Here is a 19,663-nt window from a genome sequence, read left to right on the forward strand (position 1 = left end):
TCAAAAACTAGGAAACTCTGAGAAATTGTCACAGCCAAAAGGAACCTTAGGAGACATGACAACTAGACATGATATGGTATCCTGGATGAGAGCCTGGGAAAAGGACATGAGAGAAAAACTAAGGACATCTGAATAGACTATGGGCTTTCGGTTAATAATGTGTCAATTTGAGTTCATGAATTGTAACACATGTGTCCTGTTAACAAGTTAGTTTGGGAGGAAACTGTATGTGAGGTAGTAGGAGAGGTAAGGAATGTAGGAACTCCCTGTAGGATCTGATTTATTTTTCTGTACATATAAAAATCAAGGTATTTTTTAAAAAGAGAGAGAAGGTGAGAAGGAAAGAAGGGAGGAAGGGAAAAAGTGGAAGAGAAAGAAGGAGACAGAGGGTTTAGATCTGTGCTCTAGGCCATGGCCAGGCCTGCTTACAGAAAACTTGTAAGTAACCATAAACAGGAAACTCCTAGGACCCACCGTGTAGGCACGGATATGCGGCCTCTGTGATGTTCCAGCAAGAATTCAGGCCTGAACGAGGGGCTTGCCAGACTACTGCCTGACATGATTATACAAGTTGTTTCTAGACGGTGACATGGATGAAGTTTAAAAGGCAGTGGGCCCACAACTTTGGGTTCCTCTGACTTAGGAAATGTCTCACTGTTTTCAGACTGCCAAGATCACTAAGAAAAGCAAGAGAAGAGATGGGGAGCTGCATCAGCCTCGTTGCATCCTCATCTCTCTCATTTGTATGTTTTTTTTTTTTCACTTCTTTTGGGAGAAAGTACAAGTGAAAGCCTCCTTGAGGTGAGCTCAGGTCAATCCCACCTGTCCTTGCCTGCCGACCAGAACCTGGCCTAGTCCCTCTGTAATTGTGGACTAGGTGGGACCTGAGAGTACCTCACCCGGTGAATACTCTGAATCCCGCATCTGGCCTGCCCAGTGAGCTCAGTGAGCTCTCTATTGAGAGCTTTCTGGGTGCTGGCATCTTTCTGTGTTGTTCCAGTACTGCTCCCATTTATGCGGAGGGGGTGCTCCTTCCCCACCTGCAAATGGAAACTTGACATTTTCGGAGGACCTGTGGTGGGCTCACAAAGTCTGCAGTCCAAATTCTATTTCTTTCTGGTCCATAATCCCGGGTAAATCCCAGGTCAGTCAGATAGCCTCATATGGGGATTAGCATAACCACGGCCAAGAGTCAGAGACCCTGGGTTTTATTCCAGTTCTGACACTGACTAGTTGGAACATGCCTCAGTACTGATACTGACAGACACTCCGTGGTGGTAACAGCACAAAATATGCTGAGGATTTGGTCACATCTCTTTATTCCTTTCATTTTTATAATAACTAGCATTTATGTCTGAGTTTCCAGTGTTCACACAAACCCTATCTCACTTGCTTTTCAAAAGAATTCTCTAAGATAACTAGAAAAGTGGATTTTGTCTCTGTTTTGAAGAAGAGGAAGCCAGGGCTCAAAGAAATTAAGCAACTGGTAACAAACTAATGTGGCAACAAAGACAGCAAGGGTGTGGGCAACTCAGCAAATGGCTCCTTCTGAAACTTACAGTCAGGAGCCATTTTATGTCTGTTAAATATCAGCTTAATGGTATTTCCTGGGCTGCCCTTCCTACTCTTATTTTAAGTTCCATTGACTGGATTTTTTTTTAATCTCAAACTCTTATAAGTCTCCAAGTTGGGCTTGTTGTTAAAAATGAAGAAACAGGTTCAAAGTTACTTGCCCAGTACCATACATCTCAGCAGTGTGAATCCAGACCTAATAAGACAACAGAACTCCTGTCCTTCCCTCTCAGGCACGGTCCTTTCCTCAAGTTACACCCTCTCTGAGTGACATCCCTCACTCCTGTGACATGTTAACCATCAGGTCTGTCTCCAGCCCAGACTTCTCCTGAGCTCCAGGTCCATTTACACAACAGCCTGCCAGCCATCTCGCCTTGGGTGGCCCATACACATCGCCAGGCCAACACATCCTAAACTGAGTTCGTACATCTCCCAAACCTGCTCCTCCTTGGGGGCTTCCACCTATAGTTAGTAGCACCACAGTCCAGTCCACGGCTCAAATCCGAAACATGGAAGTCCTGTGACAGCCCTTCCTCTTCCCCCACCCCACTCTCACCTGGTGTGCCGTCTCAATCCTTTCTCCTAAACCTGTCTCTGACCACTCTGCTACTTCATCTCTCCTGTGTCTCTCAATCCTTTATCTTCTGCAGTAGATCTCTTGGCCTCAAGTCTCACCCCACCCCTCAAACTCTTCTTGACCTGGCAAAGCAGCCCCCATAGATCTGGCCATACCTGGCTACTGTTCCAGCCTCACCACCCTCCCTTAACCTCAAGCACATTGCGTTCAAATCTGAGGTGCATGCAATCCACAAAGAGCCATGCACCTTCTGCCTAGAACACCCTGTCTCCATATACAAGGCTCAGTTCAGCAGCCACTGTCACATACTTCCTTTAAGAGGCAAGTGACTCCCTCAGGAAAGTTGCTTACTGTCTCCTTTGTGATGCTCCTGTACCTTGAGCTTGCCCCTGTTGTGGCTCTTCTAACAATTCTTTGCTGACATGCCTCCCCACCCCCCGCCACATGCCAGGGGATCCTTGAGAAGAGAGACAAACCCCCTATTCATTCTAGCCCAGTGCCCAAAACATAGTAGGCACTCCATAGACATGCACTGAATGTATGCTGGAATTCATCATCACTGACTTTTAGAATCACTGAAGGAAACTTAGAGCGAGTCTAGTCATTCCAAACCCTCATTTTATAGATAATGATATCAGGGCTTAGAGAGGATATGACTTGCTGAGCTATATAACTACTTGGCAGTGATGGTAATAAATAGATTCAAATCTCCTGAACAGATTCACTCCTTTATCAGCTCTCTTTCCATGATTCCTCATTGCCTCTCAGACTCAAAGTAGAAAAGCCATTACGCCTGTCAGTGTCTCTGTTTCCACTCATAGACAACGGAAATTACTAATGCCTTCCCTTTCTACAGCATAGGGATTTTATTTAATGATGGCTGAATGCTGTCTGTAAAAATACTTTGACTTCAGAGATGAGATACACCACAGCCATGACTTAGCGGCCTACCACTTTGATTTCAACTTCTCAGTTTACTCTCTCACTTCCTATATTGACTTTTCCTCCCGTGCAGCCTGCAGCCCAGCAGAAGCTGCAGGAGAAGGAGGTTTGTGATTTCCTCTTCCACTCTAAATAAGGAGAAAAGCATTGTAAATAAAATAAGGCCAAGGTTCCTGTATAGTAGCATTAAAAATGTTGCCATTGATGTTAAGTTCAGAATGAGAATAAAAGGAGATTCAAATTTGAGTTCTTACACTGGGAGTGATTATGATATTACTCAGAAAATTCACATCCATCCATGTGTATATAAAATAGTCTGCCAACCTAGGAGGTTTTTTTTTTAATTCTGACCTTCTTTAAAGGGAAGAGGTGTGTTAACTTGAAAACTAACCATGTCATAAAAGATGTGGAAGTGTTCCACCTTAAAGGAGGTTAAAGAAACACAACTAGGTGCTCTATCTTGACACTACACTGGATCCAGTATTGGAGGGAAAATATGCCATAAAAACATTATTAGGTCACTTGATCAAATTGGAATGAGAACACATTATTGATACAAATGTGTTATATCAGTATTAAATTGATGGGAATTGATCACTCTCTTATGATTAGGTAAGAGATTAGCCTATTCTTTTTTAAAATATATATATTTTTAATTCGAAGATAATTACTTTCAATATTGTGATGGTTTTTGCCAAACATTGACATGAATTGGCATTAGGTATACATATGTCCCCTCCCTCTTGAACTCCCCTCCCACCACCCTCCCCATCCCACCCCTCTAGGTTGTCACAGAGCACTGGCTTTGGATTCCCTGCATCATACATCGAACTCCCACTTGCTAAGATTAGCCTACTCTTAGGAAATACACATGGAAGTATTTAGAGTAAGATCTCATGAGGTATATAATTTATCCTCAAATGACTCAGAAAAACATTCTGAGTGTGTGTGTGTAGATAATATGATAGAAAGATAGATAGATAAATGATAGAGATATTGAAATATAAAGGAAATGAAGTAAAATATTTACAGTAAGTGAATAAGTGAATCTGGGTAAGGCATTTACAGGTTTTATTTATACTATTTTTATTGCTGTAGCTTTTCTGTTAATTTAGAATTATTTCCAAATATTTTTTTAAAAATCATGTGTGAAAAAGACTTTGCATTTGTGATCTTTAAGAAGTTCAATTTGTTATACTTCTATCTTCAGTATTAATGTCTCTGACTATGTATTAAAAACCATAGGGATTCAGAAGAAAAATAGGCATAATATTTTCTTTAAATAATTCATTTCTAGATCGAAAGAGAGGACATAAACACATAAAAAATGGAAATAATAATAATAAGCAGCAAATACTAAAATCCAGTCGAATCATAGCAACAAAGCGGAAGGCAAAATGGGATTTCAGAGCCTTAGAGAGGAGACAGAACAGGAGTCAGGCCTGTGAGTGGGAGTGAATCCAGAAAGGAGCGGAAGGGAGGAAAGGACACTGTACTGGAGAGTAGAGTAGACCTGAGGTGTGGAGCTGGGAGATCGTGGTCTGGCAAAAGTATAATTCGAGAGGTCTCATTGGGGAGCAGGCCAAAGATCAGGGTAGAAGGGTAGGTTAGAGCCAACCAGAAATGCCTGGAAATGCCAGGTTCAGGAGTTTGGGCTTTTTTCCAGAGGCCAGAGGTCAGCAATCTCTTAGAAGTGGCTGACTCGTCTTTCTTGCGGGCAATACAGATAAAGCTGGGAGCAGGCTGTGCTCATTATCAGGTGAAGACAATGAGAAGGCTCAGATACTGCAAGAACATCTCTTTCATAGATCTTACCGGATGTTCTATAAAACTCCTAGAGGAAAACATAGGCAAAACACTCTGACATAAATCACAGCAGGATCCTCTATGACCCACCTCCCAGAGTAATGGAAATAAAAGCAAAAATAAACAAATGGGACCTAATTAAACTTAAAAGCTTTTGCACAACGAAGGAGACTATAAGCAAGGTGAAAAGACAACCTTCAGAATGGGAGAAAAAAATGGCAAATGAAGCAACTGACAAAGAATTAATCTCAAAAATATACAAGCAACTCCTGCAGCTGAATTCCAGAAAAATAAGCGACCCAATCAAAAAATGGGCCAAAGAACTAAACAGACATTTCTCCAAAGAAGACATACAGATGGCTAACAAACACATGAAAAGATGCTCAACATCACTCATTATCAGAGAAATGCAAATCAAAACCACAATGAGGTACCATCTCATGCCGGTCAGAACGGCTGCTATCCAAAAGTCTACAAACAATAAATGCTGGAGAGGATGCAGAGAAAAAGGAACCCTCTTACACTGTTGGTGGGAATGCAAACTACTACAGCCACTATGGAGAACAGTGTGGAGATTCCTTAAAAAACTGGAAATAGAACTGCCATACAACCCAGCAATCCCACTGCTGGGCATACACACCGAGGAAACCAGAATTGAAAGAGACACATGTACCCCAATGTTCATCGAAGCACTGTTTACAATAGCCAGGACATGGAAGCAGCCTAGATGTCCATCGGCAGACGAATGGATAAGAAAGCTGTGGTACATATACACAATGGAATATTACTCAGCCATTAAAAAGAATACATTTGAATCAGTTCTAATGAGGTGGATGAAACTGGAGCCTTTTATACAGAGTGAAGCAAGTCAAAAAGAAAAACACCAGTACAGTATACTAACGCATATATATGGAATTTAGAAAGATGGTAACGATGAACCTATATGTGAGACAGCAAAAGAGACACAGATGTGTAGAACAGCCTGTTGGACTCTGTGGGAGAAGGAGAGGGTGGGATTATTTGAGAGAATAGCATTGAAATATGTATATTATCATATGTGAAACAGATCGCCAGTCCAGGTTCGATGCATGAGACAGGGCGCTCAGGGTTGGTGCACTGGGATGACCCAGAGGGATGGGATGGGAAAGGAGGTGGGAGAGGGGTTCAGGATGGGGAATACATGTACACCCATGGCTGATTTGTGTCAATGTATGGCAAAACCCACTACAATATTGTGAAGTAATTAGCCTCCAATTAAAATAAATAAAGTTTTAAAAATCCATTTGAAAACAGAGCTATCTTTGGGTAGCTAATTCGGTACTTCTTGTTCACAGTTGAGTATAGTTCAGTAGATAATCATGTCATGCATGCTTTTAACACGTGGCCATTTTCAGCTATGTTATTAGCCATTTTGAGGGAATGGGGGAAAATATTTTGGGGGGCTGTGCCACACGGCCTGTGGGACCTTCGTTCTCTGACCAGGGATTGAACCCACGCCCCCTGCATTGGAAGCCTGAAGTCTTAACCACTGGACCACAGGAAAGTCCCCCAAATTTTTAAAGGATGGAGAGCAGTCATTTTTGAGAATTGAGTGAGGGCAGGTACATTAATCAGTATAGTTGATGCTACCTGCTACAATAAAAGAAAAAAATATCAGTGATTAATGTAGTAGTTTTCCTCATTCATTCGTGTCACAAGCTGGTACAAGTGGGACGGACAGCTCTCGTCAGTAGGTGCCCACCAGTCGGTGACTCAGGAATCCAGGCAACTTCTATCTTGTGATACTGCTGTCTTAAAACATGGCCTCTGGAGTCACCGTGGAGAGGAAAGATTGAGAGGGATGAACATACCAGAAATTTTGTGGCCAGGCCTTGAAGTGATGTATATCACTTTGGCCCCTGTGTCAGAGCCTAGTCACCTGGGCTCAAGCAGACTGGAAGAGCCACTGGAATATGTAGTTGTCCTATGTGCCTGGGAAAATGAAATGAGATGGTGAGTTTGGGGTTCCCCTAAGACCAACTCTGAGACCAGGATATAGGTACTGATCATTTAGGCAAGAGGTGACCTTAGGACCCAAAAAGGAGAGTAGGAAGTGAGGCAGAAGCCAATACAGATTATGGTGATGAATGCATTCTGGTCACCTCCAGCTCAGACCTACTGGGGACTACTGGGAAACCATATAAAATTAGCCCCAAGTTATTCCAGCTGAGAGGTGAGCCCGTTGAGCTGTTTATCCATCAGCTTCTGTCCTTCTTGGTTGAAGGTTGCTCCCTAGGAAATTAACTCTCTGGCATTTCTGGCAAGCAGGCCAGCATGCTCCAGTTGCCAGAGAAAGTCCTCAGGCAGAGAGTACATGTGCTCACACATGATGCCAGCAGTGTGTACTGAATGGTGAGTGCTGAAGGCATGTGAAAGGGATATCAACAGCATCTGCTGCAGGGAGCACCCACCCGTAGCTTCTGGGCTCTCTCTGCCACTCAGATCATTCTGATAGAAGAACTCCTGGGAGGCCAGAATACACCCTGAGGCTATGGCTCTGGGGTGAGTCCTAGAAATGCATATTTAATGAGCTCTCCAGGGGGGATCAAGGCTGCCCATTTATAGGTGAGCATCTGGGGCTATCTCCCAGTCTCTTCTCCACCTTCCTTCATCACTTCTCTAGCGAACCACTAGTGAGACTACTTTCTGTGGTCACCACTGGCCTATCCCTTCAAATCTCATTGCTTCCTCAAGTCCTCAGCTTAGCCATTTGATAAATCTTTTTATTTCCTTCTTGAAACACTCTTCTTCCTTCTGGGACCACGCCTACCCACTCTTCTAGTACTTCCCCTGCTTTCGTGGGTGCTTTCTCTGGCCCTGATAACCAGAGCAGCTGACTCGCATGATTGTTCTTGATCACCACACCTAGATTTTGAGAAGAAACCAGAAATGGTAAGTGAATTTGTTGGCAGTGGCTCTCCATAGCCACATGTTGCAAAGTATTTTGAGGTTCTATGTTCAATTAACTATGGCTGCCATGGGTGTTGACATAGGGAGCAGCAACTGGAGTTCAGTTCTGCTGTGGATCTTTCTCAAGCTTCCATTTTACATGACCTGCCTTAACAATCTCCTCTACTCCCAAGGCGTATAACCATCATCCCTCTATGTTGGGTGGGCCAAAAAGTTTGTTCGGGTTTCTCTGTAAGATGAGATGGAAAAACCTGAAGGAACTTTTTGGGCAATCCAATACATACCACCTAAATACGTATTTCTATTCATGACCTCTCTCAGGAGTTCCAAAGCCATATTTCAAACTCTTTGGAGGACATACGTATTTGATATTTATTTTCGCGTTACAACATCTTTCATCTGCATTCTCCATGTCACATGATGGCTTTCAGTTCAGTTCAGTTCAGTTGCTCACTGTGTCCAACTCTTTGCGACCCCATGAACCGCAGCACGCCAGGCCTCCCTGTCCATCACCAACTCCCAGAGTCCGTCTTCAAGACACCAGCTTAAAACGTTAGCAGCATCTTTACTCTTTTAATATTTCTTCATCACTTTTCCCTATCATTTACCAGGGTGTGCAACAGATTGTATTAGAATTAGTTGTTTACTCTCTGTCTACCCTAACACATTGTGAGTTAATTGAACAAAATAATCAGTTCCCTGCTGGTCTAGAGGTTAGGACTCACTTCTTCCACTGCTGGGACCTGGGACCGTTGATCTTTGCTCAGGTAACTAAGATTCTGCAATCTGCATGGCGTGGCCAAAAAAAAAAAAGAACCAGAATTGCACCTTCAGCTTCCAAAGCTGTTTCTTGTACAAAGTAGAGTTTAAGTTCCTGAGAATGTATTATGCGTTTACATATATATATAATATGTGTAGATATATTTAATGTATAAATTATGAATATGTGTGTTGCTCCTTCTCTTTACCCCTTCCACCCTTCCCACCCAATGTCTCTAGTCAGTCACCAAGCTCTAGCCAGTGGATCACTCCACAGAGACATCTACGTATGCCAGCTTCATTTCTAGACTAAATGTTGGGTTGACCAAAAAGTTTGTTTGAGTTTTTCCATAACATCTCACTGAAAAAACCCGAATGAACTTTTGGCCAACCCAGCGTTTGCCGTGCTCATGGTCCCCTGGAAAATGGACACTGAGGAAGAGCTACCAGTGCAGGAAGTTTATTAGGAACAACACCTGGGGAGGAGCGAGGTTAGCAGGATTGGGAAGAGGGAGGCCTTGGGCTGAAATACAGTTGTAATAAAAGCCTCAGCTGTTAGGAAGCTCGAGAACCAGGATGGCCCGTATAAGTCACCCCCTCAACACACACACACACACCATAGATTAATCATTGGATGTAGGCTGTCATAAAAAACAAGTGTGATTTGGGGCAGGGAGCTCTCCTCAGGTGAGTGCAAGGCCCCAAAGGAGACTTGACTGAGATCCATCAGCACCAGCACTTCCTGCTGCTGGGCTGACGTGTGCCCAAGTCCTGAAGTGGGAGTCTCAGAAGTGCACCCCAACATTCATGTGACTGCTGTGCCTCATTTGTACCCACATATCTTCTTGTGCCCCCCCCCCATTACAGGCATTGCTAAGCCATGTCACTGCCCCCAACCTCTTTTCCAATCCATCGTTGCCCTGCCACCCAGGCTAATTTTTCACAAGCCAATCTGATACGTTCAAGAACCAAGATATATATATGTTCAAGAATCAACACAGCTTATTTCGCAGTATGTACAAATCCCTCTGTGTAGCTGGGGGAGAAGTATATGTGTATGTAGTATGTGTTTTACACATGTATACACAAAAAAAATATCTCTGGGAAAATCCATAGAGACAGAAGGTAGATTAGTGGTTGCTAGGGGTTGGGGAGGAGGAATGGGGAGTGATTGCTCATGAGTATGGGAGTTTCTTTGAGGGGGGGATGATGAAAATATTCTGGAATTAGTGGTGATATTTGCACAACCTTGTGAATATCCTAAAATACACTGAATTGTACACTGTAAAATGGTAAATTTTATAGTATGTGAATTCTATCTCATTTTGTATAAAGGTATTTCAGAGTTGACATATTAAAGTGATAGCAGTGAATACATTTGGTTTGTGTCCTTCATGTCAGACTGGCTTTTCAGATTTTTCTGTAAGTGAACATATTTTTTAGTATTAATTTAGGGAGGATAACAACGCTCTCTTCAAAGTTATTCTAGTGCTTTAAGACCTTTGAAACTTCATCTCTCTGGGTGGAGTGAAGGCCAAACTCCTTGCAACGTAGTCCAGGCCCTTACAGAGCTGTCTCCAACCTGCTTTGACAAATGCTCATCTTTCCCTCCCCCAAGACTTTCCGCCCCTATCCTAAGCCACTCTCTCCATTTCCCGAATGTGCCCTGGGCTTCCTGTCCCAGAGTCTTTGTTCCCTGCTGCTCACCACCCACCCTCTTCTTTGTCTCCTTTCCCACCCAGCCCTACCTGCAGAAATACTTTCAGGGCCAGATCAAATCTCACTTCCCCCAAAGCTGCAATTGAAATGACTCTTTCTTTCTTGCTCTGCTACCACTTTGTTTGGCATCTGTTTCTGCAGCATTTATCACAGGCTGCCATTTTATGTAGTTGTGTATTTTTCGTTAAGCTGACTTACCTTTGATTCCTCTCCTATATATATATGTATGTATGTATGTATGTATATATATCACATGGAATAGATAGTCAGTAAAACTCTACTTAATTTGGGGGTTAGCATTTTTAAATGCAAATCCACATCTATTCACTTGCTCAGTAAGTAAAGAGTGCTTACTGATAGCATCCTGTGTGTCAGATGGTAGTGCCCAAGTCACAAAATGTCCTTGCTCTCATGGAACTTGCTTTTTTATTTTTTTAATGTATGACATATATAGAATGTGCATGAATCTTAAGTATGCACCTTAATGACCTTTTACATATGTACATATCCATGTACTCACCACCCACCTCAAGATATAGACTATTTCCAGTACCTCAAGCTCCCTCCCAGGCAATATCCTCCTGCCCAGAGGTAATCATTATTCCCACTTCTACTATGATTGGTTGTGCCTGTTCATGAATGTCATAGAAATGGAATCATATAATATGTTCTCCTTTGTGCCTTGCTTAATTTTTTATCCCGATTTCTATGAAATTCATCCATGTGCTATGTATAGCAGCAGTTCGTTCTTCACATTGTTGTGTAGTATTCCATTGTAGAATATTCCATTAAATATTTCACAATTTACTTATCTATTCTCCTACTGATGGACATTGGGTTTGGTCCCAGTTTGGGGCTACTATGAATAAAACTGTGATAAACATTCTTGTATGTGGCTTTTCATGGGCATAAGCATTCATTCCTCATGCATAAGCATGCATCCCCTAGGAATGCAATTGCTGGGGCTTAGGTGGCTTTGGTACATACTACCCAACAGCCTTCCCAAAAGGATTGTGCCAACTTGCACTCTCACCAAAAATGTAGGAAAACCAACAAAGAAGGAAAATATCTGAGCGTGAAAGAAGTGACCGACATTGAGAGTCAAGATCAGATGATGAAGCTGCATTAGATTTGGTAGCAGGCAAGGCATCTCTGACAAGGTGAAATTTAGCCTGAGACCTAAGTGACAAGAAGTCTGTCGTCTGCATGTCAGGGGAAGAGCAGTACAGGCCTAGAGAGAGCAAAAGGCCCTTGGACAGGAAGAGGAGTGGAGAGGAAGCCAATGGCCTTGGAGTGAGTTGGGAAGTGAGACACGGAAGGGAAGGGAAGGAAAGGCTGCTGTTGTTAAGCCAGCTGCCACAATAGGTGACTAGAGCTTAATTCTATGGACAAGCTATGGGAAAGGTATAAAATACATGCTTCCAGATTACCCCACCCAAGAGCTGAGAGAACTCATATATTTATGTTCCAGCTGCCATAGTCATTGGTTGCGGATTGCTGCTGGGATGTTGAGCATGGAGGTAGATGTTCACTTCCCAGTGCTTCTGACCTGGAAATTGACCTTCCGCAATTCTGGAAGAAAGCCCTTGGGTACAAGTTGCAGATACCAGCAGCTAGAAACTGTCCAGAGCCCACTAAACTGGACCGTTTCAGGGCAGGAGTATACTGACAGTTTTGCTATGGTTTCTTATGTTAATTTTACCTGTCTTCTATTTTAACACTTAGTCACACAGACACATATCTAATAGAGGTTATTTCCTTCTGTAACTGAGAGTCAATGTCTTCCTCTTTGTCTAGGCTTTTAACTTCATCCTTTTGTCACTGTTCTCCTTGACCCTCAACTCTGCAGCCAGCTTCTTGATTTCACCCTTCTCTATCACCCTAAACACCCTCAGTCATTTGACCAACTTTTTTCCTGTGTCTAACCTCTCTAAATCATGTCTATCATTTACTTTTGCTTCTGGGTTCCCATTCCTTAGGTATTCCTCCTAGCATAGTGTCTTGCCAATAATAGACTCAGTATATGCATGCAGAATGACTGTTGGAGTGGTATACATAACGGTGCTGATTTGGAAAGACTTCAGATTTGTGTTAGATCTCAGTTTGATTCTTGCTACTCCCTGCAATCCTCCCAAGCCATAAGTACTTCCTGGGTGTTTCTCTGACAACTAAAGTCTCACTTTCTGTATCAGTTATCTATTGTTGCATAACGCTGTGTAACGAAACACCCCAAGTCAAAGTCTTTAAACAGTAAGTATTTATAGGGTTCACAGATATGTCAGTTTACAATTTAGACTTGACAGTGCTTCTGGTCGCAACTGGACTCACTCAGCGGTCTTGCAGTCAGCTGCAGCTCAGGTGATCTAGGATAACCTCAGTTGCAATGACTAGGGCAACTCAACTCTGTTCTTCATGTCACATTTTCTAGCAGCAAAACTGGGGCATGTTCTCATGACAAACAGAAGAGGAAGCAAATGAAAACACTGAAGATCTCTTGAGACCTAAATTTGGAACTGGTATAGCATCACATCCACAACATTTTATTGGCCAAAAGTTACAAGATCAACCCAGATTCCAGGGAGGGAAAATAGACTCTCACTCTTTAGTGACAGATACTCCATGGTCACATGGTAAAGGATGTGGCTATAGAAAGAAGTGAAGAATCAAGGTCATTAATGCAATCTGCTGTATTTTACTATGTGCCTTTTTTTTTTACTATGTGCCTTTTGACTTAGAAGGTTGAGTGTATATTCCCTTCCCTTTTCAGTTCAAAGTTTCCGTGTCTTAAAACCTCCCAATAAATAGAGCCAGCAGTGCTTTTTTGGTTCGAATTATTCAATATTGCTTCAGTTCTCCATTTTTATATGTGTAGACATCAAAGAAAGAACTATGGAAAGTGTGATTTGGGTCATGACTATCCTGACAGATTTTAACAGGATTTCTAGTCACCAACTAAAGGCCGAGCTGGAAAAGAAGTTAGATAAAAATCACCTACAATCTTAGAGTTCATTTTCTAATGGAGAGAGAGATGCTTCTCCTATATCTGATGTCCTCGTTGAAAGAGAGGCAGTGCAGAAAAGTGCTTAAATTATGTGTCATTTATGAAAGGGAACAAAGGAGCTGCCACTATCACAGCTGTTGCCATGGCCTTATCATATTAAATCAGGGTAGAGGAGGATGCTGCATCAGCTTTTCAAATAAGGTGTCTCCTCATAAGACATCTCTGCCAGTGACATCAGCAGGAACACCAAGTACAGAGTGTCCAGTGGAGAGTGTGTACAAAATATTCAAGACAGTGGTGATGCTGTGAATCAAACAGTCCTGCTGTGCCCTGCTCAACACTATTTCTGTCCTGTGTGAGGTGTGTGTCTTGAATTTGATTTACTATCTTTACCGCCATTCACCCACTGTGTAGTGTGTGGCTGCAGTAAAGGGCTCCAGCTAAGACCTGGAAATCCGCTGCAGTGCAATGAAAGCATGACAATTAGAAACACATAAAAGCTGTGGAGAGGGAGAAGGAGGTGAAGAGAACCCATTCCTGATTTCCTGCTTAAAGAGAAGGGACAATGCAGAATGGTGATTAAGAAGCCAGGTTTCCGAGAGACAGTCTCAGATTTGAGTCCAGGCTCTGCCCTTGTTTGCTGCGTTACTTCAGGCAAGTCTTTTATCCTCTTGATGCCTCAGTTTCTTTCCCTGCACAATGGGGCTGCTGTGGTTTCAAAGTCTCGAAGTTTTAATGGAGGGGAAAGATCCAGAGATAAAGCACTTCACAAGGTGCCTGGCACAAAGTAAGCACTCCATAAATGGGATCTAGCCATGTTTTAACTGGTAGGTACTTGGAAGATTATCCAATCCAAGCCCCTCATTCAGAAGATGAAAAACAGAGTTACAGAGATGCTAAAGAATCTTTTTGGGATGGGGTAGGAGGTGGGAGGGAGGTTCAAGAGGGAGGGGACATATTTATACTTATGGCTAGTTCGTGTTGTTGTACGGCAGAAACCAACACAATATTTTAAAGTAATTATCCTCCAATTAAAAAAACAAAGAATCTTCCTTGGTTACAGAGCTAATGCCACAGTCAAGGCTGAAACCCCAGGATGCGCTGATTCCCGTGTCCCCCTTACCTTCCACTAGCACACCCAGCTGCGGCCTTCCTACCCAGCTGCGAGTTTTCCCCTTTCCCCTGATAGCCGCATCTCAGGCACAGGAAACTCTGAACAGTATGGAATTTTCTAACGTGGCAGTCACTGCCTGCTCACTTTAATCTGCTGCAAGTGTCTCTGGGAAATAAAATATTGGCAGGTTTGTCCAACAGCTGCTCAGCCTAGAGACCATAGCTTATTTTGGTCCATTTATGTTAACTCATCTGTCTTAAGCTCTTTGTTAGTGACTCACCGCATACTGCTACCAAAAATATACACCAAAATCCAAGAATCATTCATATGAAGGGCAAACCTCTTCCTTAAAATACCACATTTCTGCCGTCTTGCCTTTATGAAGTTTTTCCTTCCTCCCACCTCCACATCACATTTTCTTTTTTCTTGCTTCTCCATCTTTGATTGCCTTCAGTGACATGGAAGCTGCAGGCTGTGGTCAGGAGAATTCTAGAATGGACATCTGAAGGCTTGGTTCTGGTACTGGCATTCTTCAGCTGTAAAAACCCAGCAAGTTACAATCGGTATGAGACTCTGTTTCCTTATCTGTAATACAGGAGAGTTACATCAGCTTTACAGCTCCCATCAGCACAATTGCCAAAAACTTCCTTACTATTTTTTCCTTCAAAGATTCTAGGCTTTGAAGAATTTTCATCTGCTTTGTAAATTGCCTTTTAAAATAACATTAATATTCCCCATTTCCCGTTAATTGCAGGTATAAATGACCAAAGAAATATATATTAGAATCAACAAACAACAATAAATAGGAAACAAAACATCTTGGATTAAATTGAGCCTATTAAGATGACTGCTGCTTCAGGTACCATTGCCAGACTTATCACAGGAAAGTAAGCCATCTTTGTTAGACTTAGTGAAATATTGAAAATAGTTCATGTATTATGTCGTATACTTAAAAATAGACAGATGTGGGAAGACACACCCCAACATCAAGATGATGCTAATTCCAAGGAGGAGGAAGGGGAAGGAGATGGCAAGAGAGTCTTCAAGTGCATCTATAACATTTAATTTATCAGGATCAGAAGAAAATACAGAAAATTTTTAATGTATTAAATCTGAATGGTAGATAAAGACTGTCAGCTAATATTATTTATTTTTTATTATTCATTTTTTATCTTTGAAATGTTTCAAAATTAAATATATTAAATAAGTTTATCAATGGAAACTCTTATACATGACTAGTGGGAGTATTAACTGATGTAACCACCTTGGAAAAGCTTGGCAGTTTCTTAGAAAGTGAAATCTACACTTACCATATGACTCAGTAATTCCCCTCCTGTGTCTAGACCCAAGATGAATGAATACATACATTGGCCAAAAGACAGGTACAAGAATGTTTATAACAGCTTTATTCATAATAGCCAAAAATAGGAAGCAGCCCAAATGCCCATCAATAAATAAGTGGATAAATGATAGCATGGTCATACAATGGAATGCTTAACAATAAAAATAAGAGAACTTCTTTCATCCCATAATGTGGATAAATCTCAAAAAAAAATACATGTTGAACAAAAGAAGTCAGACAAAAAGAATTCAGACTGCTCGATTTAATTTACATGAAGTTCTAAACCAGGCACAATGAATCCATAGTGATAGAAATAAGAAGGGTGGTTGCCGATCACGGGAGGAGGGTGCCTGGAAAGAGGCGCAGGGAAATTTCTGGGATGAGGGGCATATCTTATGGAAATATCTGAGTTTGAGGAAATATCTTGATTGAAGTTGTGCTTATATGGGTCTTCACATTTGCAAAACAAAATTCTTCAAATTGTACGTGTAAGATCTGTACATTTTGCTGTATATGAATTTTACCTCAGTGTAAAAAAGAAATACCTAAAGATTATCAAGTCACTATCTTCATGGGTTCCCAGGAGCTCTAGGGACCTCACAAAAGGAACCAGCCTCAGCTGAGGGACTCCTGCAGCCATTTCTCTCTCTGAACAGTATAGGATTTTGCCTTCTTTACTGCTGTTTCCTTTCCTTCCAAATGAAGTCTGTCTCTGAGGTTGGCTGTCAAAGGCGATGTGGTGTTGTGGAAAGAATACGGACTTTAGAAAGAGCTGGAACCCTGGGTTTGAGCCTCTGCTCCATGACTCACTGGCTGTGTGACTCTGGGCAAGGAAGTGACCTCCCTGTTTTTGTTTTTGTTTTTTTCTTAACTGTATGCAGGAGAGTACGAAGCCTACTCCCACGGGTTATTTGGAAGATTACATTAGACCACACCAGCCAAAGTGTATTTCACACAGCCAGGCTCAGCACAGATGCTCCATACACTCTGATTTTCTTTTCTTCCTTCCTTTACTTTTTATAGACCCTCCACAGAATGGAAGTTTCATATCTCCTCCATCATCACAGTTCAAATCCTGAGGATACAGGGAATCACCTCCTTGTTGCTTGTCAGGCATAATGAGCAAAAGTGCCACCCTAATGTCCGGCAAATGGGCCGCTGCCCTGGCCTCTGTGATTTCACAGGTCTTGCTCTGACCCTCTCCCAGCCACACCCACTCCTAGAGGGCAGAGTCAGTGGGGTCCAGGGGCTGTCCCCATCAAGAGCCTGTGTCCCATCTAGACCACATTCTGGGTACCAAGGACCCCAGGTTATGCTGCCCAAGTGGCCAAGAACTGGCTTGCAGCGCCAGCATGGGCCCCTGACCTCGTTCATCTTCCCATGAGCAGACTGTCATGAGTGTACACATCCCTAGTTCCAAGGAGCCATCAGAGGGCAGCTGTTTGGGGGTCTGTGGACAGAACTTGGCCATACAGTCAGGGATGTCCACTCACAGGGTGCAAGAGTCCACATGGCGATGGAAGGGTCCCAGGACGGGAAGAGAAAGGGGATTGACCTCTGGCTAGGATCAGATGTCAGAGGGTGGCTCACCCCATACCACCAGATTCCTGTGTAGAACCCTGAGGAGTCCAGGAATGCTAAATCTAGACCTGTCCTTCCTGGCCAATATTGACATATATTGGTCAAATTTGGATAATAGGATATATTTTATAACTTTTAATGTTGAGACGTACATTTCATGGGCCTTGACTTGCACTCTTGCCCTGGGCTTCACAAATGTTAGGAACAGTCCTGCCAAGCATATTCCCCTCGCCAAGCCTTCTGTTCTTATCCCTAGAACATCCTTCTCCCAGATATCTGCTTGGCTTCTTCCCTCATTTCCTTCATGTTCTCCCTCCCATTCTCGCCTGCCTTCCCTTTTCTGACCATCATGTTTAAAATAGCTCCCCTACCCTCATGACTCTATACCCTTGCTATGATTTTTCGTGTTACAATTTGATATTTGAGTGTCTAACTCCTCCATTAGAGAAAATATAAATTCCAAGCCATCAGAAAATTTTATGTCTTGTACACTACTATATTCACAGTCCCTGGAACAGCAACTGGCACCTAGGGAGTGGTTAGCAAGGTATTCGTTGAATTAATGCGGGAGTGAGTTGATGAATGAATTTCAGTTCATGCCTTACTCTCTGTTCTAGCCCTAATATTTTACAACATAAAAAACAAAACCAAACCAAAAAAAAACTTTTTTAAATAGGCCAACTCACTTGCATTTCAGATTTATTTCAGTTTTAATAAAACCTGCTGAGCACAACCCTCTGTTCTTTCAGTTCTCTTGTTCTATTTTTACCATTACGTCTGTTCTTAGTACAGAGACCTCTGTCCCCTTGACCTCTCCTACTTTGTTTTCATCTATCAGCCTTCACCTGTCTCCATTTCCTTCCTTCTTCTGTCTACAACTCGTGGCACATCACTTCAACCATTCTTTTGCCAGTACCCTCAAGAATCTTTCCCTTTTGTCTGGCAAAACCCTAACTCTGGATCAAATCAAGGAACTTCTTCATCTCTACACTTCAGCTACATAAGAGGACAATATATTAACAGGGATAGGGAAATGATCTAAAAATATAGGCATTTCTTTCCTGGCCCAAACTCTTGCCTACCATCTATTGCACATTCTTTACATGGCTAAAATTAAATATGCAAACCTTCCATGGCATTTAATTAGCAATCTGTCAGAAAGCAAATGCTGCTCTAGTTTCATTCACAAATTTTAGTTTAATTACATTCCATACCCTTTTCCAACCCAAGATGATTGGGTTCAAATCTACGGTTAAAAAAAAAATCTAAGGTAAATGTTACATCACTTTTGAAAAGCTCCAAACTCACGCAATCAACACACGTTCCTTCCTTTTTTTCCAGCTAGAGTGACGTAGCTTCCTTAGTCCTATTTTCTGTCTTCATAGAAATTCCAGATTTCTTTTCAAAAGAGAGTTGGCAATAAAAAAGCAGAATATAATATTGTATATATACTGTGATTGCTACTATGTTTAAAAATATAAATGTGTATGGGCAGAGTAGAAGGCAACAAATAGAAATGATAATAGTAGTATATGGAATTTTGTTTCTTAATACTCTGAGATACTATAATGCTGTTTTTGCAATTGGAAGTGCAGATAGGGTAGGGAGGAGGGAGAGAAAGTCAATTTTACTGAAGAGAAGGTATGATGTCATTACAATATTCAAATTTATTTTGAATTTCTAATCAGCATTGATTCCATTGACACCTAGAAGTAGCCATCTCTCTGACCTCTCTAATAAATGTCCTAAACAAATTAAAGTGGTTGCAGTAGGACAGTTATAATCCTGTGGTTTTATTGTCACATGCATCATACTTACTACAAATGTCTTACTAGCCTTTTTTTTAAGTCCCAGAATACAGAAAGCTTTTTTACATGATCCTAGAGTCTGGATCAAGTTGCAAGAGAAAATCACTATAAACCCTCATGAAAAGACAACTATATTTTAAAGATTATGAATAATAAATGTATTACTAAAATTACCTCATAACATATACATATAGCTTTTTCAAGGCCAAAAGTGAAAGCTCAGAGCCCAGAGACTCAATTCTTGCAGAAGGAGGAGTGGGGGAAAAACATTTAAAGCTGGATTATTCTCTAAACCTAAAGAAAAATGAGGAAAGGGCCCTACCATTCCCTTCAAGTCCAGATTCACCCCTCAAAACTCGGTGTTTCAGTAAACAAATGAGGTGAATAATCCATTTATGATAGCACTAATTTCACAAGGTTACTTTCTAATCAGGACAAAAGTAAACCCTAGACATCAATGGGTCTTGCTACTGGCTTCTCTATGAATAACATT

General features: G+C 41.9%; 1 protein-coding gene across 1 annotated transcript in view; it reads left to right on the plus strand.

The window, feature by feature from the left end:
- The first annotated feature begins 7,386 nt into the window (after positions 1-7,386).
- Positions 7,387-19,663, plus strand: part of RPS6KA3 (ribosomal protein S6 kinase A3) — a 151,731-nt gene continuing 139,454 nt past the window's right edge. Inside the window, exon 1 of the mRNA XM_081565983.1 lies at positions 7,387-7,501. The gene's annotated coding sequence lies outside the window, so the exon portion shown is untranslated. The remainder of the gene's footprint in view (positions 7,502-19,663) is intronic.

Source organism: Giraffa tippelskirchi, chromosome X (genome assembly GCF_054371585.1).
Source record: "Giraffa tippelskirchi isolate mGirTip1 chromosome X, T2T-mGirTip1v1.2.pri, whole genome shotgun sequence".
NCBI classification, from domain to species: domain Eukaryota; kingdom Metazoa; phylum Chordata; class Mammalia; order Artiodactyla; family Giraffidae; genus Giraffa; species Giraffa tippelskirchi.